Below are 18,087 nucleotides of genomic sequence, written 5' to 3'. Positions count from 1 at the left end.
CAGTTTTACTGACACTGCTGCTGAGGACCGAGTTTTCTTTGTTTTGTTTCTAATTTCAGAAAGATTGCAGAATACCTGTCCCAAAACAGTGGCACTGGCCTGTAGCTGAAGAGCTTTTTGGGCAGACATTCATTCTGGATGGGGATAAATTTGATCTCAGATTCCCTAAACTCCTCTGACTGAATCATCTTTACCAACCTTTCTGCTGCAAACTCCAGATTCTTGTACAGTAATGATTGTACCTCTATCTACCTGTCTATCAACCGGATTCAAGGTCTAGTCACACTTGAAAAGGCGATAATTTGCGGCTAAATCAATCAATTCGAATGGAATCATCACATGAGCATTCAGTTGAAAGAAAGAAAATGTGTGCACATTTTTTGAATTGAGTTCAACTTCAGTGAACTTAGACACGTAATTTGCATTGTTGACCTAAATAAAGCATCTTGACAGCTCGATAGTTTACCAACTAGCCCTGCTAGTAGTCATGTGTTCTTCCTGTGGAAGAATGACGCTTTGCCACTAGTTGGTGTACAGAATAAAATTGACATCATTCTGCCCTGATTCATCCATTCCTTCTGCTTATTAAGGTCAGAGTGTGCTCAAACACCAAGTGTCGTCCGGATAGGTCTAAAGTCAAAAGTATTTATATTTGTTATCTGTTGGATGGTCACACAGGAACACAGGGCGAAAACCTTGCTCTGGGGCAAAATGCAATTAATCGTACAAATGGGGATAACATTGCAAACATTTGCACACTATTACCTCATTTACAGGCATTTTGTTGCTGCATTTGGTTGAATACACACAAAATGATGGAAGTAGTTGTGTGTAGAATGATAAAAGAGAGCATGAGCAAAAAGTTGTTGGACTGTCAGTTTCTAAAAGAATTGTTGGAGGCAGCTGCTCGACGATCCAACAAGCACTTTGTTTGAAGTATATTGATGCCTTCATTGTCGTTTTTTTCTAGATCTATAAGGTCTTTATTTTAGGTTATCCATTACCTCTGACATCAGTGGAGCCACTGGGATAGATAGTCGTCTTTATTCCAAAGTGATATTTTGCATCTTGTGTTTTGTTTTGTTTTGTTACATATTTCAATGCACCATTTAGTTCTGTGATGGACTGTTGATTAGTTAGCCGCATTCTCTACAAAGTGCTTAGAGTCAGACTTGTGATGAAGGTCTTATTTAAATAAACCAGACTCAATTTGACTAACATTGTGTGCCAGCAACAACTGTATACTATATACTATATTTCATACATACTGATCTCAATACACCCTTAGAATATTATACTTATGGTGTCAGAAATGTATGTTGAAACTGAAGAGTCAGTGCTGTTAGTATGTGTTAACTTATGTTATAAAGACATTGCAATTACATTATGTTGCAATTAAAATAATTCTGATTGATGCCCACAGTGTTCTAATTGATTCCCCCAGACATATACTAGTGATGTGATAAATTAAAAACAGCATTAAGCAACATTTCTGAGTAAAAATATTTTACATCCATCCAACCAGATTTAAATCACAAAGTAGGACTGCAACCGTAAAGTCTGTCCAGTTCTCCACTAATTGATACCCTTTAGACTTGTCCAATTTACCCAAATTACAGTATGTTCCGGTGCTGGCAAGGCCACTGTTGGGAATCTTCCCTTTGCAAAGGAAGTAATGAATCTAAACTTAATATAATCCTTAAAATACCATTAAGACAGGGCTCTGTCCAGAGACAGCTGGACTCTTTGATAGTAGCTCTTTTTCCTCTTGTTAGTGTCTTTGGTATTTTTGGTAGCAAGAACTGTTTGCATGCCATATGAGTGGCTGCTTTTAAATTGGCTTGTGATGAAAATACAAACATGTAAAGGAAATCAGGTCTGTCAGGAAAATAGTAAAGGATATCTACATAATTTTCAGCTGTTTCACTTATCCAGCTACACCGCTGGAATGCAAACTGGCTATGGCTTAAGTGCTCATGCTTGTTAGCAGATATTTAGTGATGATGGCATCTGCTGCTTGGAAGACGAGCCGGTCCCCTGCAGGGCCAGGCCCAGTCTCTGCTCATCAATAGACAGGGTCAAACCATAGCTCCATTGCAGATAGCATAAGGGGGGATTTGCAATGTGAAAATATCACTGTGGCATTTACAGGGAAGGTTTGCCTGCGGGGTGATGGAAGGTGTAGTTAACTAACTCATTGTGGGAGTAATCGTGCAGACAGGCGGCGAGACTTTTAGGAGAATTTTTGAGAGCCCCTGGCTTCCGCAGACATTAGAGGGAAACTTCTTGTGAAATCTTCCCTGATGTTTCTGAGGCCGTAATGCAAAGAGGATGCCCTTTGAACGAAGAGGGGAGACTTGTCATGTTCAGCTGGAGGAGTTGTTTACCAGAACATGCCTAGCTTTTAAGGAAATTGGGGGCATATGTCTCGACGATTTTCAGTTGTATGACCAGATCATTAGTACAAGTGGGTTTTGACTCTTAGTTGAACTCTAGTTAATTAAACAGAACCCAACTAAGAACTTTTCAGAAAACTGGAAGTCTAATGAATTTCTGCTGAGTCAAACTGTGTCGGTAGGTAAAGGAGTGAATCATCAGAAATTGGATTTGTCTTGAGGTTCAAAAGGAGCAGATCCTCTTGGACAGGAGACCTCTGAAGACAGGCAGACTTAGTGTTGCATTCAGTGTTTTTTCTCCACATCGCAAGCATTAAGTACTCTCTGGGGTGACAGATGAAGAAACATGGCTGACACATAGAATGAGAGAGCCTTTAATTGAGGCCCGTTCCCTTAATCAATTTAGAGATTGGAGGGCACACCTCACTATGTTTGTCCAACTAACACAGCAAGTGAGAGATGCTTATTAGAGTTACTCAGCTAGACATAATGCACAAACAAGGACATTGGAGATGTTTATAATTGTGCTTCAGTGTGAGGGTCAGTGTCCGCCTCAAATCAATCAGAGGAGTTTGAATCACGGGAGTGCTTTACAAAAAAAACACCATCATTTATCTTATCATTTGATGGTGTGTAAGGTTGCTTTGTAAACAAATTGGAATGCAAATTGCATTTGTTTGCTTTTCCCCTCAAAGCTTTTCAGGCTGATTTAAAGCACTTGCTTATCCTGCAATCACTCACATACACACACGTATACATGCCCACACGCACACAAACACACACACATAGAGGATAATTTTTTCTGGCATGAGAGAGCTGGACAAACCTCAGATGAATGTTCTCCCACCCCGCCAGGTCTGATTTTCTCCTGGTTGTCCCGTGGCATGTGTGCGCAAATCAATCAGGCCCCTTGTTCTAATCAGTCCCACTTATATCACCCTGCAAATAAATGACACAGCTCAGGAGAGGAGATCAATAGGGGATAAGGTGAAAGTCTCCCCACTTCCTACCCACAGGGCACAGGGTTGGGACTGAGGCTGGGGGAATGAGGAACCCAGTCGGTGGGGAGGGGGCAGACTAAACTAAACAGGTTTATTCTTTTGTCTCCCACCTAAAGTGATTTCACTCTCAAATGTCACTCAATAACCACAGCTGAGGAAGGACACAGATTGGGAAAGGATGAAGAAATGGGTTGTGAGTGAGTGCATATATGAGTGTGCGCATGTGCATGAGGTAGGCCCATAAAGACATACTTGGTGGTTGCTTGGATATTCACTACAATAGGGGACAAATAACTGTCAGGGCAATATATTGAGATATATTTTCTTGCAACTCTGGGCCATAAATGTATTCTGTCCTTACTCCAGCCATTGCTTTATGATATTTCAGCCAGAATAACAACCAACCACAAGGCATGTTGTGATTGACATCTGACTCAGGTGACTTAAATGATGAGGCTGGCAGAAGTCTATATTTTTGTTATTATCAACAAATCACATGAAAACACCAAAAACTACAAGATTGTCTCATTACTTTCTGACTTCCCTGCCCTGTCTGTGGCTCTCAGTCCCAAGCCCATGTGTTCCAACTGAAGTCATAAATCTTTAAAAACAGCTCACAAATATATGGTTTCATTTTTATAAAAGGCAAAAATACTTTCCTAAAACAGCTGGGCGCTGTAGTTTTTAGCAGTTTTTACTCAAACAAAAGGAAATAGTGCATTTGTTGAGAACTATTTTCAGATTTGGTGCTCCAGTTAGTATTTACGACAGCAGGATGGTCTATGTGGGATAGACTAAAAATAATCTACAGTGCCCATGTTCATCATAATGAAGGGACATCTCATCCTGTGCAACGGTGTGGCTCATTGATGTGTTTTTAATAGTTTTCGGACAGCAGTTGAGCTCTATAAGACATATCATGCTTTGGATACACACAATGTTTGTTAGAAGGATTAATTAATTGTTGGTTTTGTCTTTTTAAGGGATTTGTTGACAATAAGAAACATATATAATATCACCAGACCTATCCATAACCCTGTCTTTCCTCTGTCTCTACAGAAACTATACAGTAGCATGATAGAATCAGTTTAACCTTTAAAAAGTGCATGTTAACTGACCTTTCTCAACCTAACAGTAACTTATCACTTGTCTTACTCTGTATTTTACTGTGACATCATTGTAACCCAGTATTGTTGCTTATTCCTCCTTCACCTGCCCTCAAATTGAATTTGAGTGCAATACAAAAAATATGCATTTCAATAAGTCATTATATCTCTGAGTCTGAAGGTAATCTGTCTCATTGAAGGTAATTTGTCTTGTTGCTGACATTTTCCAGTGGAAATCACTATTTCCGAGAATTGTATTAACAGAGCATTGTTAATGACATCAACTGCTGCAGTGCTGCCTTGTGTTCATGTTGATAGAAGCATCCGATCTCAAAAGTAGTCAATTTTTCAATAACAGACTAACCTGGACAAAAAAGTGTGATCTGGTGTACTGATTTATGCCCAAAAAAATTATAGAATGAATGGGAGTTGTCAGTAGTTTCTAGGGCCAAAAGTGCATTTTTAAAGCCATGTACATTTTTTTTAATTTTGCGTGACAAAAATATTTCAAAAGGATAGGTAATAATAATCTTATGTATTAATGTCTGGCTCCAGTTAGTGGTTGTACTGCAGTTTGTTTCAGCTCAGCTTTTGTTAACATATGTGCACATGGCAAAAAAAAAAAAATGGAATAAATTATTAAGCTATACCTGCAGACACATGTGCATATTAGTCTGTAAGGCACAAATGCAGTTTGAATGGCATGTTTTGAGTTTGTGTGAATTCAATTATTGCGCTACAATATACAAGATGTTCTGTCCTCTTTGCAAGATGTTTCACATTATATTAAAAATCTTTTATGAGTAAATAAGAACCCAAATGACTTATTACAATGTGCATCCTGTGCATCTCTGTTAATGTCCCTGTCTGGCCAAGCTTTAATGTTTTAGATGACCAGATTGCATGCTGAGAGCTCTAACCACCTGCTGGGTGCAACTCGCCCAAAGCAACTCACCAGCCGTCCAGCCTGCTCTCTCCCTGCCTCCTGTGAGCAGTGAATAAGACATGCTGTGAGTCAGAGTGGATCCAGACCTGGTCTAGGCCTGGGTTTGGTTAAAAGTGCTGGTGGTAAGCCATAAAAGGGCAGAGATGAAACTCTGAGCAAAGAGGAGGTCTTTCCCTTCCTATTCATGATTCATGAATGACTAATCTTTAATGTAAGCCTCCTCAAACACAATTTATTTGATTATTCACTCGCTCAGTATGCAGCAGCTGGACTTTTGCGGCACCACACCCACGATAAACTCTATAGGGGAGGAAGAGGAGGGCTGTGCAGCGCTTGTGGTGTGGTTTGTTATGGTTTGAAATGTTTGCTCTGAACTAATTTTTCATCCACCACTTTCTCTCTGAGTGGAAAACAAAGCACAGACATGCCAGAGAGCAGAAACTGTAATTTCCAAGATCCACCTTATGTTTTACATTAGAACAGTGAAATAAGAGCTGAAAATGAATAAATGAACACTGCAGATATTTGGCAGTACAGAGTTGAGATATTCTCCAGAAGAGCTTTCCAGAATGTTTTCCTTCTTTCTCTTTTATTGAAAAAGATCATTGTGAATTAATGTAATAAATTTATAAATTATTATAAAACATTACAATATCAACCAATTTCTTACAGTAGATCTTTTGGGACCTAAGTTTTTTTTTTTTTTTTTTTTTTGTCTCTACCAAAAAAAGTGCAGTAAAAGCACTTTTTCAATTGTCTACAACTATACATAATAAGAAATATTCAGCTTTAGTAAAAAATTAAGTTAGCCTTTTCCATTAATGGATATCTCTATTGATTGGTAGAGCATGTTTTTATATATTTCAAAGCTGTTAGACCTTCTTGTGGTATTCATTTACATGATTCTGCTCAGTTCAGCCCTCTAAAACTAACATAATTTGAAAAAATGTGATTAGCTTCGAAAACACCATCACATGACATGGTCATGGTTCTGAAAACTGCAATGCCCCCTGGGAGTTTTTCTATTCCTAATTCACTTCACCTAATTGCTAGAGATGGCTCACTCACTCAGGTTTAGTACAACTAATTTTTCAATGAAAAAACAATATCACAACTTAATATGTGTTTTACCAGACTGTAAAGACTATTAAAGGTTAAAAATAGCTTTACATCACTGATGTTGATTGATTTATGACAATGAAGATGTGTAAAAGCACACATAACCTGACAGAGAACTGTGTAAGATCAAATCTTTTATTTGCTCATACGGTTTTGATTCTAAAAGCTCTCTTAGTGTAATATGTTGGCCAGTTTATTTTCTTTGCCTCATTATGAGGATGGTTTTAAATAATTCATTGGGTGGATTATTTCCTCTCCAGTAGATAACAGTGTGGGGAAGACTGGAGATATAGGTTTTTCAGTGATAAATTAGTACCAATTATTTTGTAAGATAAGTATGCAGCATACAGTAATTATTGTTTCTGTAATTTATAACACTACAGCATAATGTTTCTAAAGCAACTAACAGTTAAATAAGCTGATTGTGGATAAACATAGAAGCCCCTTACACAACAACAAGTTCAGTAAATGGACAAACTTCCTCCGTATGAACAGTAACGATGGTTACATAACATAACAGGCTTGGAGTGTTTTTCCTCTGCTGACAGCCGCTCACCCTGGAAATGATTAACTTCCATATATGGGACGTGACAGTCAACACATAGGCTTTAAATTAACCTGGGATCTTTCTGCACAGCTTGAGTAATATCTGAAACATCAGCTGGTAATATCTGATTACAAATGTATAAAATAAGTGGGAGAAAAATAGGAGGGGAAAGCCAATTTGTGGAATATGTAGCCGCCTAATGCCAAATGCAAAGTAATACATGTTAACAGAGAAAATAGAAAATAAATTAATTCCACTGAGTAATTTTTTATTCAGTTTTAACTCGGGGAGGTTCTTTGATCTCGATAATTTTGATCATGTAGCTGTTTAATCATAAAATAAGCCCTCGTTTTCTTACACGGCCTTTGGTGCTTTACTTAATCTATCAAAAGAGGATTTGAAGCTATTGTTCAGCACTGTAGCCACATAAACACTGATATATTCACTGGCATTACTTGTATTTAAAGTAATGTTTGTCTGATAAAATAGCAGTTCATGAACTCAAAGTGTAATGGATATCAGTTGCCAGAAACCCTCTGCATGCTTTTACCCAAGAGGATACTTTGTCACTTCGGTTTAAAGTTCTTCCCATGAAACAAGGCTGCAAAGGTCGAGCCCCATCTTTCTGACATCATTATTTCCTCACATGTCCGGAGTACAAGGGGTTACATGTGGTAAAGCTGGTTTCGGAAGGCTGAGAGGTGGAGGGGGGGCTGGTCCTCTGTTCGGGGTGGGACCACAGAGGATGCCCGGCTTCTTTTCCCATGTTTGCCTCAGCCAATGAAAACACTGGAAAACGGCACGTTCCCATCAGCTAAGCCTGGAGACACAGGGACCCCAGGGAAAGCGTGAGTAAATACCAAAGGCAAGGCCACGGGGCTGGGAGGGAGGAGGTGGTGAAATGCCCCGAAATCTTTCAAACCTGCCCGCTGTGGACATGGAAGCAGCACCTATTACCGGCCACCTGTGCTTCATTTAGGTTAAATCCTTCATTAGGCTTTAAAAGCTCATTTATTTTCATTTTCTAATCCCCGCTGTATTGCTTTTCTGGGGCTATTCACCTGTCAGATGCAATTTAATCCTTAAGAAGGTGGCCGTGGTTCAAGACCCGCAGGTGATGCATGCTTTTTTTATTTATTTTTTTTTCTCCTTACCCCAACTTTCCCTTCTCTCATTGTTTTGTCTTTGTATTGATCTCAATTTTTGCTCATTCATCTGTTGCAGTGAGCATTCCAAACACCAATGAAACTGACAAAATGTGCTGTGTCTCACTGATGTGTATGGACATGTTCGGTCAATTAAGGTAACCTAACAGCATTGCTCCTGAATAACCCAGAAAGCGATAGCATCATTTGTGGGTGACGAGACACGGAAAGCGTGTTGTTTGATATGTTTGTTTTTCCCTGCATCAGTTAAGCATGTCATTTTCTTCAACTATGAGAAGAGGATGTTTACTTCTGGAATTTGTTTTGTCAAGCCAGTCCGCACTGTAGCAAATGGCCAAACAAGATGTTATACATTCATGATTGCGGGACTGAAATGACCAAAATGACATCCAGATGTTCCCAATTACCCAGCCCCAGCCTTTGGTTTGTTTGTGTTCCTGCAGTAATGTTGTAATCCTCCAAGTCCAAAAGCACACACAAACTGATGACTGTTTGCAGGCAGTAAACATAAATTGGATAGAAATAATGTAATTCATATGCTGCAGTAAGTGTCTATCAGTAATATACTGTGGGATAATAGCAATTTATAGTTTCTGCAGAGGCCCTGCTCTATATTTACCAGAGCTTATTATACTAACTCATTCATTTTAGCTGTGTGCACATTCAAAAGCATTGCAAGCATGTGTTGAAAAGGACACAGGTTGTTTTGATTCATTCTTTGGAATTTGACTGCATGCAATTAGTTGACTTTGAACACACAACAGAATTGCAATGTGTGTTTGGCTTCCTTGCTTTCAAAGAGAATAACCTGATAGCCTCAGCAGCTCAGGCTGCACTCTTAAAACACTTTCCTTTGCTGGAGGCCATTCTCTGTTATTCATAAAAACCTGTAAATAATCTTTCCTATTGAAGCTGAGCATTTTAGCTTTGTGTATTTGTAAACAGTCGAGGGACCTCAGAGGTGGACGCAATATCTTCCAGCGTCCTCAAACGAACTTTTCACCAAATGCTTTACATGCTTCCTGAGTAACTGCAGGATTTGGAGGTTATTTGAAATACGGAAAACACGCCATGCCTAATGGTATCAACACTTTAAATCAGTGAAATTTGAATTATCCTCAGTTTTTCAGTGTAAGGAAAGCTATTATGCATAATTTCACATTTTTCAAAAGAGGATAAAATGTTTTTGGACATATTTGTGGAAACGCTGTTTAAGCTTCAGGCTTCAGGGTCTTTTTTTTGTGGACTCAAACAGCATTTCCCATAAGCCCTAGGACATTGCGGATTAAACGTCAAAGCCCAACAGACGTGCTGAGACCATGGGCGAGTTGAGGGGTCGTGGTTAGTTTAGACATGACTGAAATGTCTAAACTAATAGGAGGACAGAGAGGACCGAACGGTTTAGAAGTTTTAGGACAGCAGAGATTGCAGCTAAAAAGTTGAACAATGACATCAGAATATAGTGTGAAATTTTATGGATATGAACAAAACCAAGTTATGATGATGCAAGGTTTGGAGCTGTAGTTGTCTTAGAATATGTGAAAGTAAACTCCGACACACTTCATTTATTCAGAAAGACTGATGAAAGAAATGCTGGATGAGAGAATGCATTGAGTTACAGAAACAAGCAGAACAGACTCTAGCCTGGACATGTAATGACTTTGGCTCTCTATTGTCAGTTGGAACCAAAATTCACGCCCCTTCTGTCACTGCAGAAAATTAAGAATTCTTCATCTTGGTAATTATAATTTCTACTAGATAAGTACACACGTCAAAACAAACACTGAGGATATAAATTCTGCTTCTCTAGCAAACGTTATCTTCAGTTTGACTTTAAATCATTCCTTTTGCTAAAACATCTCTGCATGGCTCTCTGATAGGTTATGTTGACCTTAAGTAACAGAGGAAGGTTCATAGTAAATCTGTGCTGTTGAACTCAGGGAGGACGTCCTTCCCAGAGAACAGGAGCTTCCTCTGGCGCTGCAAACAGGACGGAGCGTTCTCTTTGGAAAAAAAAAAAAAAAGGAAAGCGCTTAGCAATGAGTCAGAACTCTGAAAACCATAGGGGGATATCCCTGCTCATACTCCTACACAGGATCACACCCAGAACGAATGGAGGAGTGGTATGCATGTGTGTGAGAGAGTACACACCCAGGCATATGTGACTGTCTCCATGTATCTGCTCCATGGATTCTTCCAGATTTTTTTCCCCAAGTTCAGCTTGGTTTGGTTCAAACTTGTCAACTTTCAGACATTCCCTGTCATCCTTGAGCTGTTTCCCTGAATACATTTAAAAGCTTCCTACTAATGCAGGGAACAATTAAGTTATCAAATGGACACAACCATTATGTAAAAGGCGGGTTATATTGCCAACAATTTGAACACTGTCTGCTTCCTGGAAGTGCAGACGAAATGTCAGGGGCACAATATTTCAAGGCTATTAACTTGAGTGCTTTTTTATTCAGTCTCATTACTTTTTAAACAGCATAGGAAGTCACGGAAATGTAATATTAATTTTTACATGGCTTTCATTTTCATTCCTATGGAGCTGTTTAAAATTCAGGGATTTTTCATGCAGGAGGACCGGCACATTATTCTATACATGCCGAGTCAAAGTCACGTCCCCGCTCGCTTTCTGGAGGAAAATCAGAAGTGTTGGGTGTTTGTTGAGCGTGAAGTCATTGTGTATTCCGTGGTAAATGATGTGACAATGGACACCATGTAGGAGTGGATCTGACAACACAGAGGGAGAGGCAGGAAGAGTGTGTGTGTATCACACTAGGCAGCTATCTTCAGGATGCACAAACACACAGGCGTCTACCTTGGGATGACACTCCTTCATGCATGCATCAAAACACACCTTTCTAGGTATTTGCATACAACATCCAAAACACAGAAAACATGCTTATATGCATAAATATACTGCACACTGCGACATATGTGCATACAAAGAGTGTGTTCGCTGAATGGGAGAGATGGATGGACTTGCAAAAGAGAGAGAAGGAGACATATTTCATTAAATCTTTATTTTGGAATTTTAAAAAACTAGATAAGACCAATTTTGATCTACGAGAGCTCCCTAATTTAGGTCCTAATGAGAATTTTTCAAATGTGGGGAGCCTTATCATGAAAAATGGCTGGAGACCATTAATAGTTTATAGGTTGAGTTAATGATAGAGATGACTCCTAATTGAGCTCTACAGAGCTTTACTATCTGGTGGTCCTTTTCACTGGTGCCAGGAATCTCTCTCATTATTTCAGATTTTGTTCAAAAAAAAAAAAAAGCATGCATAATATCTTCTTTTTTAGGAGAAAGATTAATTTATGTTTCCAAAAAAAGGATCCTGCCTGACTTTCACAAATCATAATGTTTCAGAATAGGAGGAAGAAGTGAAGGAAAAGATATATAATGTTTAAATCAACTCATAATGTAACAATGTAACATAAGAAGACAGTAAAAATGAAAAGATCTGAGAAGAAAAAGATCCGCCCACGCTCAACAGTCATCTATGTTATGATACAGTTGCCATGGAGATTTAGTTTCCACATTAGTTAAGCATTTCTTTCCTTCTTGCTTTGTTATTCAGTAACTGTCCGGTTGCTCATGTAATCAGGGCCCTCTGGTAAGGCCACGCTTTCCACTGAGGCTGCATTCACACACAGTTACTGTGGAAGCTTATAAATAGGCATTACCTCCATATGAGCGCATCATCTGACTGTTGCTGTGTGGCTGCCAACCATCAGTACAGTAAACACCACGTTACCATGGCAGTAGCCTGAGTGGCTGACAAAACAGGGGAAACAGGAAGGGATTCCCTTTCAGCCCAGTGACGGCCACAGTGTCACGTGTATTCCCATCAACCTTTCCCTGGCACGGCCATGGGCTTTCCCCTTCTTGCTCAATTGCGCCAACTGGTCGGCGGTAAAACCCCCGGAACATGTGGCGGCTCTAATTACCGCGCAACACAGGCCTCAGCTCAGGAAAACCACAAAATGGGGTTATATGGCTGTGTGCTTTTACGGCGCTACCAGGCCGATGTGCTGCGCTGTGCGACTGCTCCGAGTTCACCCTTGAAAAATGCACTCAATTATTAATGATTTCTGATTTACAGGCGAGCAAGATTACAAATCCCCCTTCTAAAGAGGTGAAATATGGAGAGCTATATATACAGCTCCCCAGTCAGCCTCCAGCTCTCAGACTGAGGGCAGGTTTCCAACATGGCAGATGGTGACTGTGAGACAGTCAGTAGAGAGGAAGAGCTGAGCTTAACCTGAGGAGGAAGCCAGGATGTGTGTGTGTGTGTGTGTGTGTGTGTGTGTGTGTGTGTGTGTGTGTGTGTGTGTGTGTGTGTAACAACGGCTCTGCTTGGATCACAGTCCAACACAGCATTTTATCGATAGAAAAGTATAGAGATGAAATAAAAACAGCCTTCTAACAAGCTCTCACCACTTGTCTTGCCTCTACTGATTCACCCAAGGCATTTTAGAGTGATGAGGGAGAAACAGATTTCTGTTATCACATTGTAAGATGTCAAAACTGAGCTGCCCCATTGCCCATCATTTGTTTTGGGAATTAGAAACATACTCCCTCTGTTACAAGCATTTCTATTTTTGGGAGGAAAATAAAACCCCAGTGGACCCGGATGGGGGTGGAGATAGAGGCATAAATAGCCTTCCTGTTTGAACTTCAAATAAACACAGCACAAGATGTCACCCAAAGCTTCCTAATGGGCTGGATAGATGCGGTTCTACCAAAGTGACATTTTGACTTGGCAGGGCTATAAATTTTATGCTAAGCAGTTACCTTTGACGGGTGTACAAAAAGCGCACAGGATTTGACATTTACACTCCAAACCTGATGTTCATCGACTGCCCTAAAAGGTCTACTGTTGAATGGAAATTACCATTCTAACGACTTCCAGCCTGAAAAATTTCACAAAATACTTAAAATTCCAGAAATTAACATTGTTTTGTGTAACTTCTCTGCTCAGCAGATCCGGGAGGATGCATATCTGAGTAGGGATCCCCAGTGGGAAACACATTCACCCAAACCTCTCTCAGATCAGTTGGTGAAACACGGCGCAGCTCCCACAACTGAGGGAATTCCTCTCAGAAATATTTGCTTTTTTGTTCTAGTGAGGAAATGAGGGTGAGAGAGGCGGAGGGAAGTGGGGGGGTGGGGGTTGCTTAAATTGAATCACCATAGTAACTTCAATAACATTTCTCTTCCCCTTCCTCCCCCCTCGTGCACACACACGGGAGGAAATGAGTTTCAAAACGGAGATGGCGCTTCAACCGTCATTTGTTTTTGACGCCTGCCAAGCAACAGAGACATCATTGACTTGATAAGGACTTATTGACAGTTTTACTACTGTGCATCATATTACAGCGCAAGAAAGCTCGGCACAGCTAAAATGCTAATGGTTCACAGCTCCTTGCTGCAAGCAATAAAAGAACATTATGAAAAAATCTTTATGCGAGCGCTAACCCAATTCTGTGTCGTTGTAGTGGAATGTACATGCCACTTGCTCTCTCTGTGCAGGTTTGCCTAAAGAAGCATCCTGGGAATGTGGTGATGCTGTCAGAAGCCGGAGGGCCAAATCTGACAGGAATGTGGCTTCAACATGAAGACTTGCTATATGAGACTCTTGCTGAGGAGTCTGCGGATCTGTCACAATTCCTGCCTCAGTTCTGTTTATTCTCTCTCTTCCCCTTGGTTTTGCCATTCTACACCTGTCCACCAGATGCCCCCAGGCTTTCTTGCCTGCTTCCCTTACCCACCTGCTCACCTGTTGGCACTCCCCAATTATCTTCACCTGCTGTTAATTATCTCTTCAGCCCCAGTTGCTTATATACCAGTCCTCTATCATTCATTCCCTGCCCTGTTTGTCAATGTAGCTTTGTTGTATACTTGAGCCCCTTTTCCTCAGTCTGTTCTGATTTGGGGTCTGCATTTGGTTCCTTCTCCTGTTTGCTACATCATACCCACACCTGTGATAGGGCCTGCAGATTTCAGTGTTCAAATTCTGGGCTTTAAAGTAATAATTTGATGTTATATCAATAGTGTACTAAAATAGTAGTGATTCAACCAGTTGAAAATTCATGAAAGCTTTAGCATTTCTTAACATGGATTACTGGGCAGACCTATAGAAAATCATCTTGTACACAAAAAGAAAGAGAATGGCTAGAAATACAAAGTGCAAAAACACTACCTAACAACAAAGATGTAGCTAAAAAGGATACATATATGTAATGTGAAAGGTGTTGTTTATAGTGACAAAGATACAGAAAATTATCACCAACTCTGCAGTCCCCCTAAACTTTACAGAGACCTTTGGCATAGTTTAGCTTATTTCAGTGTATTTTTAGCCTATTATCCAGCCAGCAAACTCGGTCATCAACCCTGTTTCCAACAGGCAGCCGTTTTCAGCAAAACAAACAAAGCTCTGATTAAAACCCACTGTATGCTACAAATCTAGCACCAAACAACAGACAAAGACAGGGACTAGCTAGTGAAGAAACACCTGGCAAGGAAATATATTTTCCACAGGAGTTGTTGGATATCAAAACAGAGCTAAAAGGGGACTAACATTCATCAGGTGGTCAGAAATAACGCCAAATGAATGCTAATTTTGCTCCATGTCCACTTGATGTGTAAATAGGCAAGTGTTTGTTAGCAAGTTAGCCTTATAAACTTCATAGGTCATATTTTGTGTTTTCAGCTTGTTCCCATGCCCCCAAGTGGCCAAAAAATCAATTAATGCAGCATTAAAGACATCGAAACATGATTTTTAAGATCCACATAGCAATTGAATATGGCCTTAGCATGCTGCATAAAAAGCGGGAAAGCCAGAATATGCTATAGCCTATTTTTAAAGAGAAAGCAACAACATGCAATCACACATCTCAGGCCCTCAGCTTGCAGCACATTTCTGGTCTTTCAATAAAACATACTGGAGACAACAGGCAGCTGTAAATGACATGCTTGTCTGAGGCCCTCTACTGTGCAACACCTTCAGGATTTCTCATAATGGTCAGCTCCCCATGTCCCTCGCCTTCATTTCGTCAATGTGCCACTGGACAGTTAAGTCTAAAGATACCTGACACCATATGTTTCCCTGTGCAGTAATGACTGCTCCTAGCACTGCTTTTATGGCAGCCAGCCTCTGGAGGCTCAGTGATCAGGGACATGTCCAGGCCTCAATTAGAGCTGCAGGAAAGAGCCAATCTTGCTTAGCAGAAGCCTCTTTTACATGATTAACACCTTGCTGGTACCGTATGTATTTACATTGTGCTGCAATATTTTAAAAATAATAATAATGTGGGCTGCAGTTTGAAATTTACAGCAAAATCCGTGAGGAGCAAAATATGAGCAGTGGTAGGTGAGGACAGAGAGGAAAGAGGATAGAAAACAGAGAGAAGTAGAAGAAGAATGAGAGAGACAGAGATGAAGACGGAGAGAGAGAGAAACGAGGGAGACCAAAGGCATGTAGAGTTCACGATCACTTTGCTTGGCTGCACTGTGATTAAAGCAAGGAGTCCCTGGAGAGAGAGGCGGCTCCAGGCCTGCCCAGTCAGTTCTCTCGCTCCCTTGATCTCCTCAGTGTCGCCCACAGAAACATACCGCCAAACCTTCAGGAAGGGCTCCTTTTATTGCGCTGGGTCCCCCATCGGCTCCAAAGAATCTGCAAAGCAAGCACAGATTGTCATGGCACGAGCTCCTCTCAATTTAGAGGAAGGAGGTCTGCCTTGGATGAGCTGCCGCCTGGATCGTGGAGAAGTTTTTTGATGTTTTAATGAAGATATCTTGCGCATATCTAAAAGAGTCTTGTTACACATGAACTTGTCATCCTAAAAAGGTAAAAAGAGAATTTTTTTCAAGTGATTTTCCAAAAAGTTTCAGCAAAAAAGAGGCTGGAAAGTGAAAATAAGCCTACTAAACCTTCATCAATCCCCTCAGGGAGCTCTATCCTCATTTGATTGAAGTGCCTATTCTTTCAGAAAAACTGATAATCAGAACCTTGCGGACTGGAAGCTAGGAAAAAGGAGATAGGAAAAGAAAATGTCACTCTCAATCTTAATTAAATTCGCAATCCACTGGCGGTGGGCTGATCAGTCTGTCATGTGCCTGGTCCCTCCCTTGACCTTTTTTCTTCTGGTCAAGTGACCTTCACTCCCTGTCTGTGGAGCGTCTGACAAGGAAGGAAAGCGCCTGAGGGGGGTGAGGGAAGAAAGGCCGTGACATTACACACATTCATACGGCACCGCAGCCTGGATAATTACACCGATACTCACTTAACATGCATTGCAGGCAAGCCTATCATTTATCAGCCGCATGACCTCTAGCGAAGGATCTCTTCCTCTGATCTGTCTAATTATTCCCCCCCTTTTTTTTTCCTCTTTCTTCCGTCGCTTACTTTCTGCCATTGGTAGCAAATGGTAAAACCTTTTGTGTGTGCCGCCGTGTAATCTAAAACAAGTCAAAGTTGTAAACATCACAGCTGGCTGGGAGGGAGAATTTCGGATATGATTCACTGTTGTTTTGTGCAAGATTTAAATTAATTCCAGTAGGCCCACAGCTATTTTGTATTATTTCTTCCCCTATAAAAATACACTTATCCTTCTTTTCAGTTCTCATGCCTGTGGCCGATTGGAGCTCTATGGGGGGTTTATGGGTGTCACTGTAAATTTGTCGGAGACGGGGGAAAGTGAATCCTCCTAAATCTGGTTTAGATAGTGGTTTGACCCACACGTGGAGCAGCTGCTGTCCTAACAACTGGCCATACTTAATGACTGTTTTCACAGAAATGGGAACAGAGCACAATTATGGCTCAGGGAAACCTTTAAATTTAAAATGTTGATATTTGTCTCTTTAAAGCTTACTGTTCCACTTTACACATTGATTTCTTTAAGTCCTTAGGTACTTTAAGGACTCTTCATGCAAATCCTGAAAAAACATTGTAAACATTGTAACAGTTGGTGCATTTATCTCATTGACCTTTCTGCAGAAAGACCAGAATGTGATGTACAAGCTGGAAAAAATGGTGTACAAATGTGTTTCTCTGTGCCTTTACTGACATTAAGATGTTTCTCATTCTTGGCAGGATCACTGTATACGCAGTGAAGAGCGTGGGGAGCCAGCCAAACAGTCTGAAAGAGAGAACTGTATGTAATATAGTATGTGCCATAAACCTGCAGCTGATATTTCTGGGTCACTTATCTGCAGGGAGCACCATGCACTGTTCTAACCTGTCAGCTTATTATGTAACACATTGGCCTACTTTACACTATATGCTCTCACTGTCTGTAATTTTCCACTCGGCCTATGTATTCCATGGGTTACCTATGAATGTAGGTGAAACTGACAGGATTTGAAGCAGGAATTTTTCAGTTCAAGCGCTTGGATGCAGAAGAAACCGCATGAAGAAAAGGCAAGCTAATGGTGTTAAAGCCTAACTCTGTCCATTTTCAGCCTGTATATATTCCATTTTCAGTTTATCCATGGCCTGGCAGCTTTCACTGTATTTTTCTTGCACTTCTTTATAGAGCAGCTTATGTAGACGGGCAGCTGGTTGACAAGGAGGACACAAAGAAGAGCTGAAGCAAAAGCCGAAAAGTGTTCCAGCGAAGCATGACGGAGGATACTTTTCATCTTCTTACCAACAGGCCTCACTGTAGATCATCTGCGCGCTTTGAGGGTTAAAGGAGTGTGCCAGTGGTTTTGCATGATTTAGTGCAAATCACAAGCAGTTTACATCACAGCTAAGCCATTTCAGATGCAAGCTGTTGTGTTATAGGAATTTAAA

General features: G+C 40.5%; 1 long non-coding RNA gene across 1 annotated transcript; it reads left to right on the top strand.

Moving 5' to 3' along the window:
* Window positions 1-13,831: 13,831 nt before the first annotated feature.
* Window positions 13,832-17,712, top strand: LOC137173821 (uncharacterized). The gene is made up of 3 exons (XR_010925241.1): window positions 13,832-14,319; window positions 17,386-17,446; window positions 17,637-17,712. It is a non-coding gene; the product is annotated as an uncharacterized lncRNA (long non-coding RNA).
* Window positions 17,713-18,087: the final 375 nt, after the last annotated feature.

The sequence above is a fragment of the Thunnus thynnus genome, chromosome 21, assembly GCF_963924715.1.
Source record: "Thunnus thynnus chromosome 21, fThuThy2.1, whole genome shotgun sequence".
NCBI lineage: Eukaryota > Metazoa > Chordata > Actinopteri > Scombriformes > Scombridae > Thunnus > Thunnus thynnus.
The sequence above is the reverse complement of the archived record's forward strand: the minus strand, read 5'-3'. Positions and strand labels throughout refer to the sequence as shown.